This window comes from Otolemur garnettii, unplaced genomic scaffold (genome assembly GCF_000181295.1).
Source record: "Otolemur garnettii isolate 467f Iridium unplaced genomic scaffold, OtoGar3 scaffold00139, whole genome shotgun sequence".
Lineage (NCBI taxonomy): Eukaryota > Metazoa > Chordata > Mammalia > Primates > Galagidae > Otolemur > Otolemur garnettii.
In genome coordinates this window covers 4,756,267-4,768,545 of record NW_003852534.1, presented here as the reverse complement: position 1 = coordinate 4,768,545, position 12,279 = coordinate 4,756,267, and positions in this window count along the sequence as shown.

Genomic DNA, 12,279 nt, shown 5'->3' with positions numbered 1-12,279 from the left:
AAATATTATTAATATAATGCCAAAATATTATTAATATAATGTTTTTGTACTTTCCCCAAAAGTTTAAATTTGACTTTTAAGCCATTTGGAATTTTTTTTTATTATAGTGCGAAAGAGAGGATTATTATTTTCCCTTTTGGATAATGATTTTTCTTATTACAAACTCTTGAATAGATTGTGTTTTCCTTATTTATCAGCAATATTTCCTTAATCACTATATTAAGAAATTTCATATACTTGACTCTAGTTTCAGGCTAATTCACACTGAAAAATGAATTGGATTCTTTCCCTTGCCTGGATTTACGATATAGAAAAATTGGTTTTAAATTTTATTTTGCCATACAATCAGTGATTTATAATATGTAAGAATAGTAATTTCTCCTTTAGTGTAAAGTTTGATGAAAGAACACAGTTAAATCATCCAATAACATCTCTTTAGCATTTTGAATTTAAAAGCTACAAACATTTTAGAAAGAAAAACATATCCAAATTTTATTGAGTGTTTATATTACATTAGAGATCTAAGTATATTTCTATTAAATGTGGGCTTATTTTTGTCTTATACTGAAGCTTTTTCCAAGTGAGAGAGTCTCCAGGAAGTATCCTGAGAACCAGTAGTAGTAAGAAGAATGACTGTAAGAGACTATCTTTTTTTCTTTTAATTCTTGGGGATTCATTGAAGGTATAAGATATATCACACACTGAGACTCCACCCCCCTCTCCTTCCCTTTCTCTACTTTCTTTCCCCCACCCCCTCCCTCCTTCTCTCTCTCTCTCTGCTTTCCCCTTCCCCCCCACCATGTCAGTAATTGTCATTATATCAAAATTCAATACATAGGATTCATGCTTCTCCATTCTTGTGATGCTTTACTAAGAATAATGTGTTCCACTTCCATCTAGGTTAATACAAATGCTGTAAAGTCTCCATTTTTTTAATAGCTGAATAGTATTCCATGGTATAGATGTACCACATCTTGTTAATCCCTTCCTGGGTTGGGGGGCATTTAGGCCATTCCCACATTTTGGTGATTGTACATTGAGCTGCGATAAAAAGTCTAGTGCATGTGTCCTTATGATAAAAGCTTTTTATTTTTTTTCCTTCTGGATAAATGCCCAGTAATGGGATTGCAGGATTAAATGGGAGGTCTAGCTTGAGTTCTTGAAGGTTTCTTCATACTTCCATCAAAAAGGTTGTATTAGTTTACAGTCCCACCAGCAATGTAAAAGTGTTCCTTTCTCTCCACATCCACGCCAGCATTTACAGTTTTGAGATTTTATGATGTGTGACATTCTTACCGGGGTTAGATAATATCTCAGGGTGATTTTGATTTGCATTTCTCTAATAATTAAGGATGATGAACAATTTTTCATATGTTTGCTAGCCAGTTGTCTGTCTTCTTGAGAGAAGGTTCTGTTCATCTCTCTTCCCCATTGATATTAGGGATTGTTGGCTTTTTTTCATGTGGATTAATTTGAGTTCTTTATAGATCTTAGTTATTAAGCTTTTGTCTGATTCAAAATATGCAAATATCCTTTCCCATTGGGTAGGTTATCTATTTGCTTAGGTTGTTGTCTCCTTAGCTGTACAGAAGCTTTTCAGTTTAATTAAGTCCCATTTGCTTATTTTGGTTGTTATTGTAATTGCCTGGCAGTCTTCTTTATAAAGTCTTTCCCCAGGCTTACATATTCTAGGGTTTTTCTGATACTTTCTTTGAGGATTTTTGTCATTTCATGCCTTCAGTTTAAGTCCTTTATCCATCTTGAATCAATTTTTGTGAGTGGAGAGAGGTGCAGGTCCAGTTTCAGTTTTTTACATGTGGATATCCAGTTCTCCCAGCACCATTTTTTGAATAGGGAGTCTTTCCCCCAGTGTATATTCTTGTTTTGTTTATCAAAGATTAGGTGGTTGTAGGTTGTTAGTTTCATTTCCTGGTTTTCTATTCAATTCAAAATGTCTGTGTCTCTATTTTTGTGCCAATACTGTGCTTTCTTGACCACTATGGACCTGTAGTACAGGGTATGCTGATGCCCCTGGCCTTATTCTTATTACTAAGAACTGCCTTAGCTATACAGGGTTTTTTCTGGTTCCATATAAAACACAGAATTCTGTTTTCCAAGTCTTGAAAGTACAATGTTGGTATTTAAAATTTTTTTTTATTTCGGTTTGGCCAGGGCAGGTCTCAAATCTGCCACCTTTGTTATATGGGGCCGGTGCCCTACCCACTGAGCCACAGACACCACCCAGAATGTTGGTATTTTAATAGGGATGGCATTGAATCAGTAGATTGCTTTGGGAAGTACAGATATTTTAAAAATGATGACTTCCCAGTCATGAGCATAGTATGGTCTTCCATTTGTTAATGTCCTCTGTTATTTGCTTTCTTCAGGTTTCATAATTTTCTTTATAGAGGTCCTTCATCTCTTTTATTAGGTATAGTCCTAGGTATTTCATTTTCTTTGAAACTATGGTGATGGGAGTTTTTTCCATAATTAGCTTCTCATCTTGGCTGTTATTGGCATATACAAAGGCTACTGACTTGTGGACATTGATTTTATATACTAAGACATTGCTGTATTTTTTGACAACTTCCAGGATTCTTGCAGTTGAGTCTCTGGGGTTCTCTAAGTAAAAGATCATATCATCAGCAAAGAGGGGGGGTTTGACTTCCTCTGCTCCCATTTGGATGCCCTTTATTTCCTTGTCTTTATTTCCTTACCTGAGGGCTGTTTTGTTCTTTTGGACTTGGGCACTCAATTGAACTGCCTTGGGAGATCCTGGGCAAGAGTATGGAAGACTTTGAGCATTATCTAGGGTCCCAGACTGAGCCATTGAGCTGGAAGGGAGCTAATATTGTTTAGCTGTGGACCGCCTGCACATCCACTGTGGGAGAACTGCCCCTACAGGCTTTGAGCTCAGGGTCACAATGTGAGGATTGGCTGGGAGATCCTGGGCAAGTAATCTAGTGACTGAGAAGCCCAAAAGCAGGGACTGAGACTCTGGGGAAAAGTGGATACCTCAGTGTTTTGCATATTACAGCCTTGACTCTCAGGGACAGAGAGTGAGACCAGTTTTGGCACACTAGATAAGCAGGCAGCCACTTTAGGAAAGATCCCAGTGGCAAGTGCGTTCCTGGAAAAGCTTCTGCTTAGCCAAGGATAATTGTTTAAAGTGTTTTTTTAAGTAGGCTGAGGAGACATTTAGGCTCGCAAGCCTGCAGGGTTTAAGAAATCAGCAGAGGCCTTCAGTCCACATCTCATACAGCTGTATCAGCATTGTGATTAACATCTCATACCCCAGAAGATCACTTGTTGCCCAGATAATTTTCAGCAAGATACATATACTTTTGTTTTGGGGGTTTGGGGTTTTTTTCCCCTCTAGATTTTCCTTCTTTTCTTTTTTTTTTCATTCATTTTTTTCTTCATTTTTCTAATTTAAATTCAATTTTCCACTGTTGCTTTCTTTAACAATTAGAAATTCATTTTTGTTAGTGTTTTTTGTCTCTATTATTTGGTTTTTCCCCCAATTTTACCCTGTAAGTGTTTTTGTTTGTTTTGATTTGATTTATAGTATTTTTGTCTTTCCTCTCTATCTGGTGGAGGTGGGGTACTGCATCTGAAAAAGCTGGCAAAGAGCTGCTGTCCTCAAGGGAACCACCCAACCCAGCACCCCTAGAAGTTGGTTGGGTTTTTTTTGTTTTTCAGGCTCCTTTATTCCATGAATATTCACAGAACAGCAACTATAGGCAAAACATTGACATAATCATTGAAGATAACATTGGGACAAATATATCAATTTTATGAGGAAACAAAAGCATTATCTACAAATAAATTATGAGATAAATGTACTCATTACCACCACTCCTAGTAAAGTTGAAGTTCCTAGCTAGTACAATTATTATAACTTTAAAATCCCAATGGTTTGGAGGTGGTAGTTTTTAAGGTTGGTTCAAAGTATCCTACTATACACCTATATTACTCCTGTCTCCCTATTTTTGAACCCCTCTTATTTTTGTCCATATTCCCTTTTACTCACCCCCCTCCTTGCCTTTTTTTCTTTCATCTACCTTTAATCTACTTAATCAGAATGATGTCCAGCCTAGAATTCTATATCCCACTAAACTAAGTTTTAAAATTGATTGAGAAATAAAGTCTTTTACTGAGCAAACATTGAGGAAATTTACCGCAAGACCAGTTCTACAGGAAATACTTCAACCTGTTCTACACACTGACCATCACAAGAAACCACCAGCAAAGTAAACACCCAGAAATTAAAGGACAGAACCCAGCTTCCACAGTGATGCAAAAGACAAAATTAAGCAATGGACTTTCACAAAATAAGATGAATAGAATGCTACCACACTTATCAATTATTTCAATAAATGTTAATGGCTTGAACTCCCCACTGAAGAGGCATAGATTGGCTGATTGGATTTAAAAAAGCAAGCCATCCATTTACTGTCTGCAGGAAACACACTTAGTCTCAAAAGATAAATTAAAACTCAGAGTTAACAGTTGGAAGACAATTTTTCAGACAAACAAAATCCAGAAGAAAAGGGGGATTACCATTTTATTTTCAGATACATGTGGATTTAAAGCAACTAAAGTTAAAAAAGACAAAGATGATTGCTTCATATTGGTCAAGGAAAAAAATACAACAAAAAGACATTTCAATTCTAAGTATTTATGCACCCAACTTAAATGCTTCCAGATTCTTGAAACAGATCTTACTTTGTCTGAACAATATGATATCCTATAACACCATAATAACAGGAAAATTTGGGTAGCACCTGTGGCTCAAGGAGTAGGGCGTTAGCCCTGTATATTGGCCATGGCAGGTTCAAACCTGGTCCCAGCCAAAAACTGCCAAAAAAAAAAAAAAAAACCCAAAAAACAAAACAAACAAACAAAAAAACAACAGGGTACTTTAACACTCCTCTCACGGAGCTGGACAGATCTTCCAAACAGAAATTAAACAAAGATAGGAGACTTAAATGAGACACTAGAACAACTGTGCTTGATAGACGTATATCAAACGCTTCATCCTAAAGATAAAGAATATACATTTTTTTCATCACCCCGTGGAACATTCTCCAAAATTGATCATATCCTAGGACACAAGACAAACCTCAACAGAATCAAATGAATTGAAATTTTACCTTGCATCTTCTCATACCACAAAGCACTAAAGGCACTCATCTCTGTAAAAAGGCACTCATCTCCAAAAAATATGTTCAACCTCATACAAAGGCATGGAAATTAAACAACCTTATGCAGAATGATAGTTGGGTACAGGAAGAAATAAAAAAGGAAATCATTAGTTTCCTTTAGCATAACAACAATGAAGATACAAGCTACCAAAACCTGTGGGATATGCAAAAGCAGTTCTGAGAGGAAAGTTTATAGCTTTAGAAGCCTACATTCAAAAAACAGAAAGAGAGCACATCAACAAACTCACAAGCCATCTTTTGGAATTGGAAAAAAAAGAACAATCTAAGTCTAATCCCAGAAAGAAAAGAAATATCCAAAATTAAATCAGAGATTAATGAATTTGAAAACAAAAGAATTATTCAGAAAATTAATGAAACAAGGAGTTGTTTTTTGGAAAAAATAAATAAAATTGGCAAAACTTTGGCCAGACTAACTAAAAATAAAAAAGTAAAATCTCTCATAACCTCAATCAGAAATGATAAATGGGAAATAACAACTGATGCCACAGAGATACAAAAGATTATCACTGAATCCTGCCAGAAACTCTATGCCCAGAAATTTGACAATGTGAAGGAAATGGATCAATATTTGTAATCACACCCTCTTCCCAGATTTAGCCTAGAAGAAATAGATCTCCTGAACAGGCCAATTTTAATCAATGAGATCAAAGAAACAATAAAAAAAATCTCCCCACAAAACAATGCCCTGGTCTGGATGGCTTCACATCAGAATTCTATCAAACCTTCAAAGAAGAGCTTATTCCCATTCTGCAGAAATTATTCCATAAAATTGAGTAGGGAGGAATCTTCCCCAACACGTTCTATGAAGCAAACATGACCCTGATACCAAAACCAGGAAAAGACCCAACTAAAAAAGGAGAATGTCAGACCAGTTTTATTAATGAACATAGATGCAAAGATTCTCAACAAAATCCTAGCCAATAGATTACTGTTTCTCATCAAAAAAGTCATACATCATGATCAAGTAGGTTTCATCCCAGGGATGCAAGGCTGGTTTAACACACACAAGTCCATTAACGTTATTTACCATATCAACAGAAGCAAGATCAAAGATCATAGGATCCTCTCAATAGATGCAGAAAAAGCATTCCATAAAATCCAGCATCCTTTTCTAATTAGAACACTGAAGAGTTATATAAGCATAGGTGGCACATTTCTTAAACTGATTGATGCTATCTATGACAAACCCACAGCTAATATCTTACTGAAAGGAGTTAAACTGAAAGCCTTTCCACTTAAAACTCGAACCAGACAAGGTTGTCCTCTGTCGCCATTACTATTCAACACAGTGCTGGAAGTTCTAGCCAATACAACTAGGCAAGACAAGGAAATGTAAGACAATATCTTACATTCATTATTACAGAGGAAAAAAGAAGGGAGGAGGGAGGAACAAAAGGAGGAAGTGAGGTGGGAGGAGACATGGAGGAGAATTCACCTAAGTTGCATTTGTGTAAAAGCTTAAGGAACATAGAAGAAAACAGTTTGACCTCTTTCAGTGCCCTTTAAGGCCAAATTTGTCAGTGGTGGTTGCCAATTCCTAGACAGTCCAGAAAGAAGAATGTGAAATCAGTGTTTGGACTAATGTGTCCCCCGTGTCATGCAGCCCTTTTCCCACCATGGGGAACGAACCACGGCATCAGAAATGATGCAGGCTAGAAGCAAAGTACATTCTCTATACTTAGAAATATTTTCTGCATTTTACTTTACTGAGAAGTAGTACATCATTTTCCTGCTGTTTTTGTAGTTGTGACTGTCAGCAACCTAACTAGTGAATATAGGTGCCTGTCACTACTTGTCAGATCAAGGTTAGATGAGCCTGTGTCCAAGTTAAAACAACCTCAGCTCAGTAGCACTCTCACAGAGGCTAAGTCCTCAAGCCTTAGCGTGGTTACTGGGGCAATTAATTCAAGAGTAAATATAACTAGCTCTATACCCTCTTTATTTAATGATGAAATGTAATCATGTATAAAAAAAGAAGTAAATTGGAAGAAAGAAAAATGGTAATGATGCAACAATGGCATTAAGGCACATGTAACAGGAGATGTGACACTCACGAATTAAAAAAGGAACACAGATACTAATAATATATACATTCACATAGAGTGATGAACAAGCAGAATTTTAGAACTGCTAAGATAGTCTCTGGAATTGTATCTGAGGGCACTGACATCACAGATATTTACATATTTGTACATATACCAGGCAGAAAATGGATGTGGAGGGACTAGAGCAGTGGTTCTCAACCTTCCTAATGCCCTGGCCCTTTACTACAGTTCTGTGGGTTGCAACCCACAGGTTGAGAACTGCTGGGCTAGAGCATCTGATGCATAAGGTTTCTATAAGATTAAATTATATAGCTGGGGTAATTAAGTTTATTTAGAAAACATACAAAATAACAGTCTACAAATCCAGGACAACAATCTGAAAGAGGAAGAAGACGTTTTAGCTCAACATATAATTAGATGCTGAATTTTACCAATATCTAACAGAGATTAATTTATGCACAGATGTTCTATACTCATTGTATTTGTCTCCAATATGACAATGCCCTGGAGTAAGCGATGAACAAAGAAAGGAAAACATTAACTTCTGGTAAAGTAATTTTATAAGCAGCATTGTGGGGTAGAATTGTGAGAAGCCAGCATTGTCGTTAAACACAGTGATGCCTGCTTCCCTTACTCAGCACTTACTGTACTGGACAGAATTTCCATCTCCTTCCTAGATGTCTTCCCATGGTGGGTGGGTTCTAGAAGTTGAGGTTGCAGAAACCCTGATCATCCGTCTAAGCCCCTTCATGATCCTGGCACAAATTCAGTTCTGGAATTTCTAATTTGTCTTTACTTTTATTTCTGACAATAATGCTGGGGTTCTTAAAACATGATTTCATCAAATCCCTAAAATATATGTAAAGTCACCATCCTTAATCTACAAATATCCTAAAACAATGAGTATTTGTAGAGGTTCTGGTACGTATATGTGATGTTTTCTCTGTGTTTTTAGGTAAAAGAATAGACAGATATTCTTTTCTTCATGTAGAGTAGTTTTAAGTATAATTGGCCATTTTTACATACACACAAACACATATAATTAGAAAATAAAGAAACATTAAATTTAATATTCCTAATTGAGCAGCAACTGTGGAGTGTAGCAGAAAAACACAAGTTTTAGCTCAGAAGTGTCTAGACTCAAACCTTATTTCATTGCTTATAAACTCTCTGACTTAGTTCAACTCAGAGTCTCAGATTCTCCCAGGAAGAAGTAGGTCTGTTGTGAGAGTAAAACGAAATGGTCAACATGAAGTCCACTGGGCAGTTCAGTACACATGAGTGACACAGCCCCACTGTTCTCATTCTCCCCTGGATTTTATATGGCATTGCTGGGTTTAACATTCTCAACTCACACCTCTGCTTGTAGCCAAATAAAAGATAGACACAGAAATTAGACAGTTGGAAAGATTTATTACAGATAAAATACAGGTGGAAAAAATCAGTCTGCCTGTCACCAAATGGGCTTGTTGGCAGTCTCTACCTGACACCTTTATACAGAGTCAAATTCAGACCTTGGAACTACCCAATGAACAAATGCAGAGAGAGGTCTCAGATGTGCAGAGCAGACACACATATGGAGGCTGATGGTCTCCCACTAGCTCAGAAGGAAACAGAAAAAAAAAGAGTCTAAATTCTTATTTTTACTCTTCTTAAAAAAATCATAGCTATGTACATTAATGCAATACTTGAATCTTTCCTGGGATGGTTCTCTCCAGTTGAAAAGACAAGACCACAACCAGTTACCAGCCAACCAGTTCAGATTAGTCCCCTGCTCCTTCACTGAGAGCAGTGGGAAGAGGCCTGGAAGATGGCTTTAGTAGGCTGCTGTCTATTTGGGTAATGTACAGAGCAAAGAATCATGTCCCTCTTCCAATAAGACTCAGCATCCTTCTGACACTGAAGCAGACACGTGGAACTGAGCTTTGAGTGTGGCCTTTGCACCTCACATCTAGACCAGCTCCACTTTACGCTAACCTGCCCTCTGCAGTCCTCACACCGAGACTGTGGCCAAGCCAGCTCATGGTTCTCTGCACCCACAGGTATGTATTTTCTTTCTTCCATTCTCCACCCATTTTTAGACTATCCAAAACGACCCCTCCCCACCTACTATTTTTCTAATCATCCTTCACTTCTGTATCTAATCACAGCTCCTCTTTAATTCTTCCCCATAGCTCAAATTCTCAAGTATTTTTCCACCTCCCATTTTCCTTTGCTCCTACAAAGTACTTCAATCCATGTTATATACCAACTACTCATGCATAGAAGTAGCAATAAGAATAACTTACGTTGTTAGGAATTCACCATGTGCCAGACACTGTCCTAAGTATTTTATATGCATTACTTCATTAAATCTCCACAACACTGTGATTAAGGGTGTGCTCCCAGGTCTATGTTATTTGGGGCTTAAGAATGTTAACTAAGCCCAGGGTCCCAGAGGTATGATCAGTATTAGGCAGCGGTAATCATGCTGGCAGGGTCTTGAAGGGCTCACTTCCCATCCAACCCTTCCTGGTAAGGCTGAAGTTCACTGCTGTTCAAAGGCACCTCAGAGATGTCAAGTGTCAGGTTAAATAGTTTGTGTGATCCAAGGAAATGTGATAGAAGAAGCATAAATGGCAGTATGGTCCATGAACTTTTAAGGGCATGTCACAAAGAAGTTCTCCAGTGGAATCGTGTCTCATTTGCCATTAACACTATGCAATGAGTACCTTTAAAAACCCTGTCCTCTTATGTTGGCAGATAAGTAATTCTGTAAATTTGGAGACTCAAATCACTATGTTCTGTAATTTAGTACTATTTGTTTTAAAGAATTAGTCATGCATTCAGCTTCACGGTTGGTAAATTCAGTGTTTAAGATGTCAATATTTGCTACTCTAGATTTTCCTTAAGTACAGGCAGTTCTCAAGTTACAAACATCAGACTTACATACAATTTGCACCTACCACCAGAGGCTATCACAGTAAATCCCCAAGTTACAAACATCTGACTGATGCTAGACTCACATTTTGGAATGGAAGCTATTACAGATGATAGGTAAGTGCACTTGTTCCAACTTCCATGCAAATTCAACTGAAGAACAAAACTACAGAATTTATCTTGTTTGTAACCTGGGGACTGCCTGTACTGCACCTTGTTTCTCTCAAGAATCATAAGCCAACTGAATCTATCATAGTCACAGTTTAACTGGATTATAGCGAATCTGTCTTGGCTACAATCAAAACAAGCAAACAAAAAACCTCACAATGATTTTAATTACTGTGAAACAATTTATATGCATGTTAACTGTCTGTCCAGCATGCGAGCGTTCTTCCAGAGTCCAGTGGTAAGAGAAAAGCAGCTATGTACCAGTGATGCCATGTGGATTTCTGCACACTGTAATGCCCAGGAGGGAATCCTAACTAAGGTGTCTGTAAAGACAGGTTTGGGGCAGCTGCAAGCCATCTTTTCTGTACACTAATTTATGTAAGTAAGAGATAAGTAAATTAATCTTCATTATCAATCTACCAGATAGCAAGAGTCAAACGCAAAGCACTACTCCCCTGGTGCAGGAAGGAAACCATCCTTATCACAGATTGCATGGGGTTTTGTGTGTGTGCGTGTTTGTTTTAATGGATCCAGGTGCACTCATGACAGATTTTGGCAATGATCATTATTTTCCACCTCAGACCTGCCAGTTGCTTCTGCTTACTTTTGCTCATGCCTCTTGATGAGGGGCAATTGTGATTAGACAGATCGCATTGCCTGTAATCTGGTCCCCTTCCCCATAGCCATGATTCATTCTGACAAGGAAAGTTTAAAAGCAACAACTAAAATATGATAAACAATATCCATCATTGCGGAGGGGAGCCTGGCTAAAAGCTTTCTGTCACTATCAATAACACTGTTGAGCTTTCAACTTCTCCTTGTACTGCATTAGTGGCAAATGTGAGGTTCACTGTGAACTACCTGTGTGACCCTTGGCTCCAACTGAAACTGTGCTCAAGACCCTGCCATTGGCCCCTGAAGCAGCTCATGGGAACAAATAGAGGTCAGATGTGAGGACTGTGAAAACCGATGGACACAACCAGGACCCGACTCCTCCCCTCCAGTGACGCATCACTCACTTCACCTAATGGGCTGTGTACTCTTCTTTCTGAGAAGCTGACCTGAGTCTTCCTCGCATCTGGTGTTTCCTTGGGTTCTAACGTTGGCTTTTATCTTCAGATATTTCTTTGTACTGCTCCTCTGACTTTGGGGTCCCAGATGTCATGGGATGGAATGTTCCACTCAGCACTACAGGAATCTCATCTCTGACCCCGAGAATGTCCTTTCACAAAGTCACATTGGTTAAAACCACCCTTGGAGAGAAAAAAATTTATAGTGCATGAGGTTTACATATCTAACACAGACCTTAAAGGCTCTTGATGAAGAATTCACAAAAATGTATTTGCTAACCAGTATTATTGCCAAGCCACAAAGGACCCAGGCTGCCCATTTCTCATTTCTTTAATGAGCAGAATTTAACATCTCATCTCCAACAGGATTTCTGGTTTTTATGGTTTAGTTGAGCCACCATGATGTCCCCCACACAAGTTACTTTTCCTGCAAAGTAATTAATACATAGCTTACTTGGTTCTCAGAACTAGGAAATGAATGAATCCTCCAGAGTGTGAAGGCCTGGAATCAGGGCTGGGGTCCATCCAGAAACTGGAGGCCTGGAATCAGTGTTGGGGTCCATCCAGAAACTGGAGGCCTGGAATCAGTGTTGGGGTCCATCCAGAAACTGGAGGCCTGGAATCAGGGCTGGGGTCCATCCAGAGAGTGGAGGCCTAGAATCAGGGCTGGGGTCCATCAAGAAACTAGAGGCCTGGAATCAGGGCTGGGGTCCATCCAGGGAGTAGAGGCCTAGAATCAGGGCTGGGGTCCATTAAGAAACTGGAGGTCTGGAATCAGTGTTGGGGTCCATCCAGAGAATGGAGGCCTCGAATCAGGGCTGGAGTCCATTCAGAGAGTGGGAGCCTGGA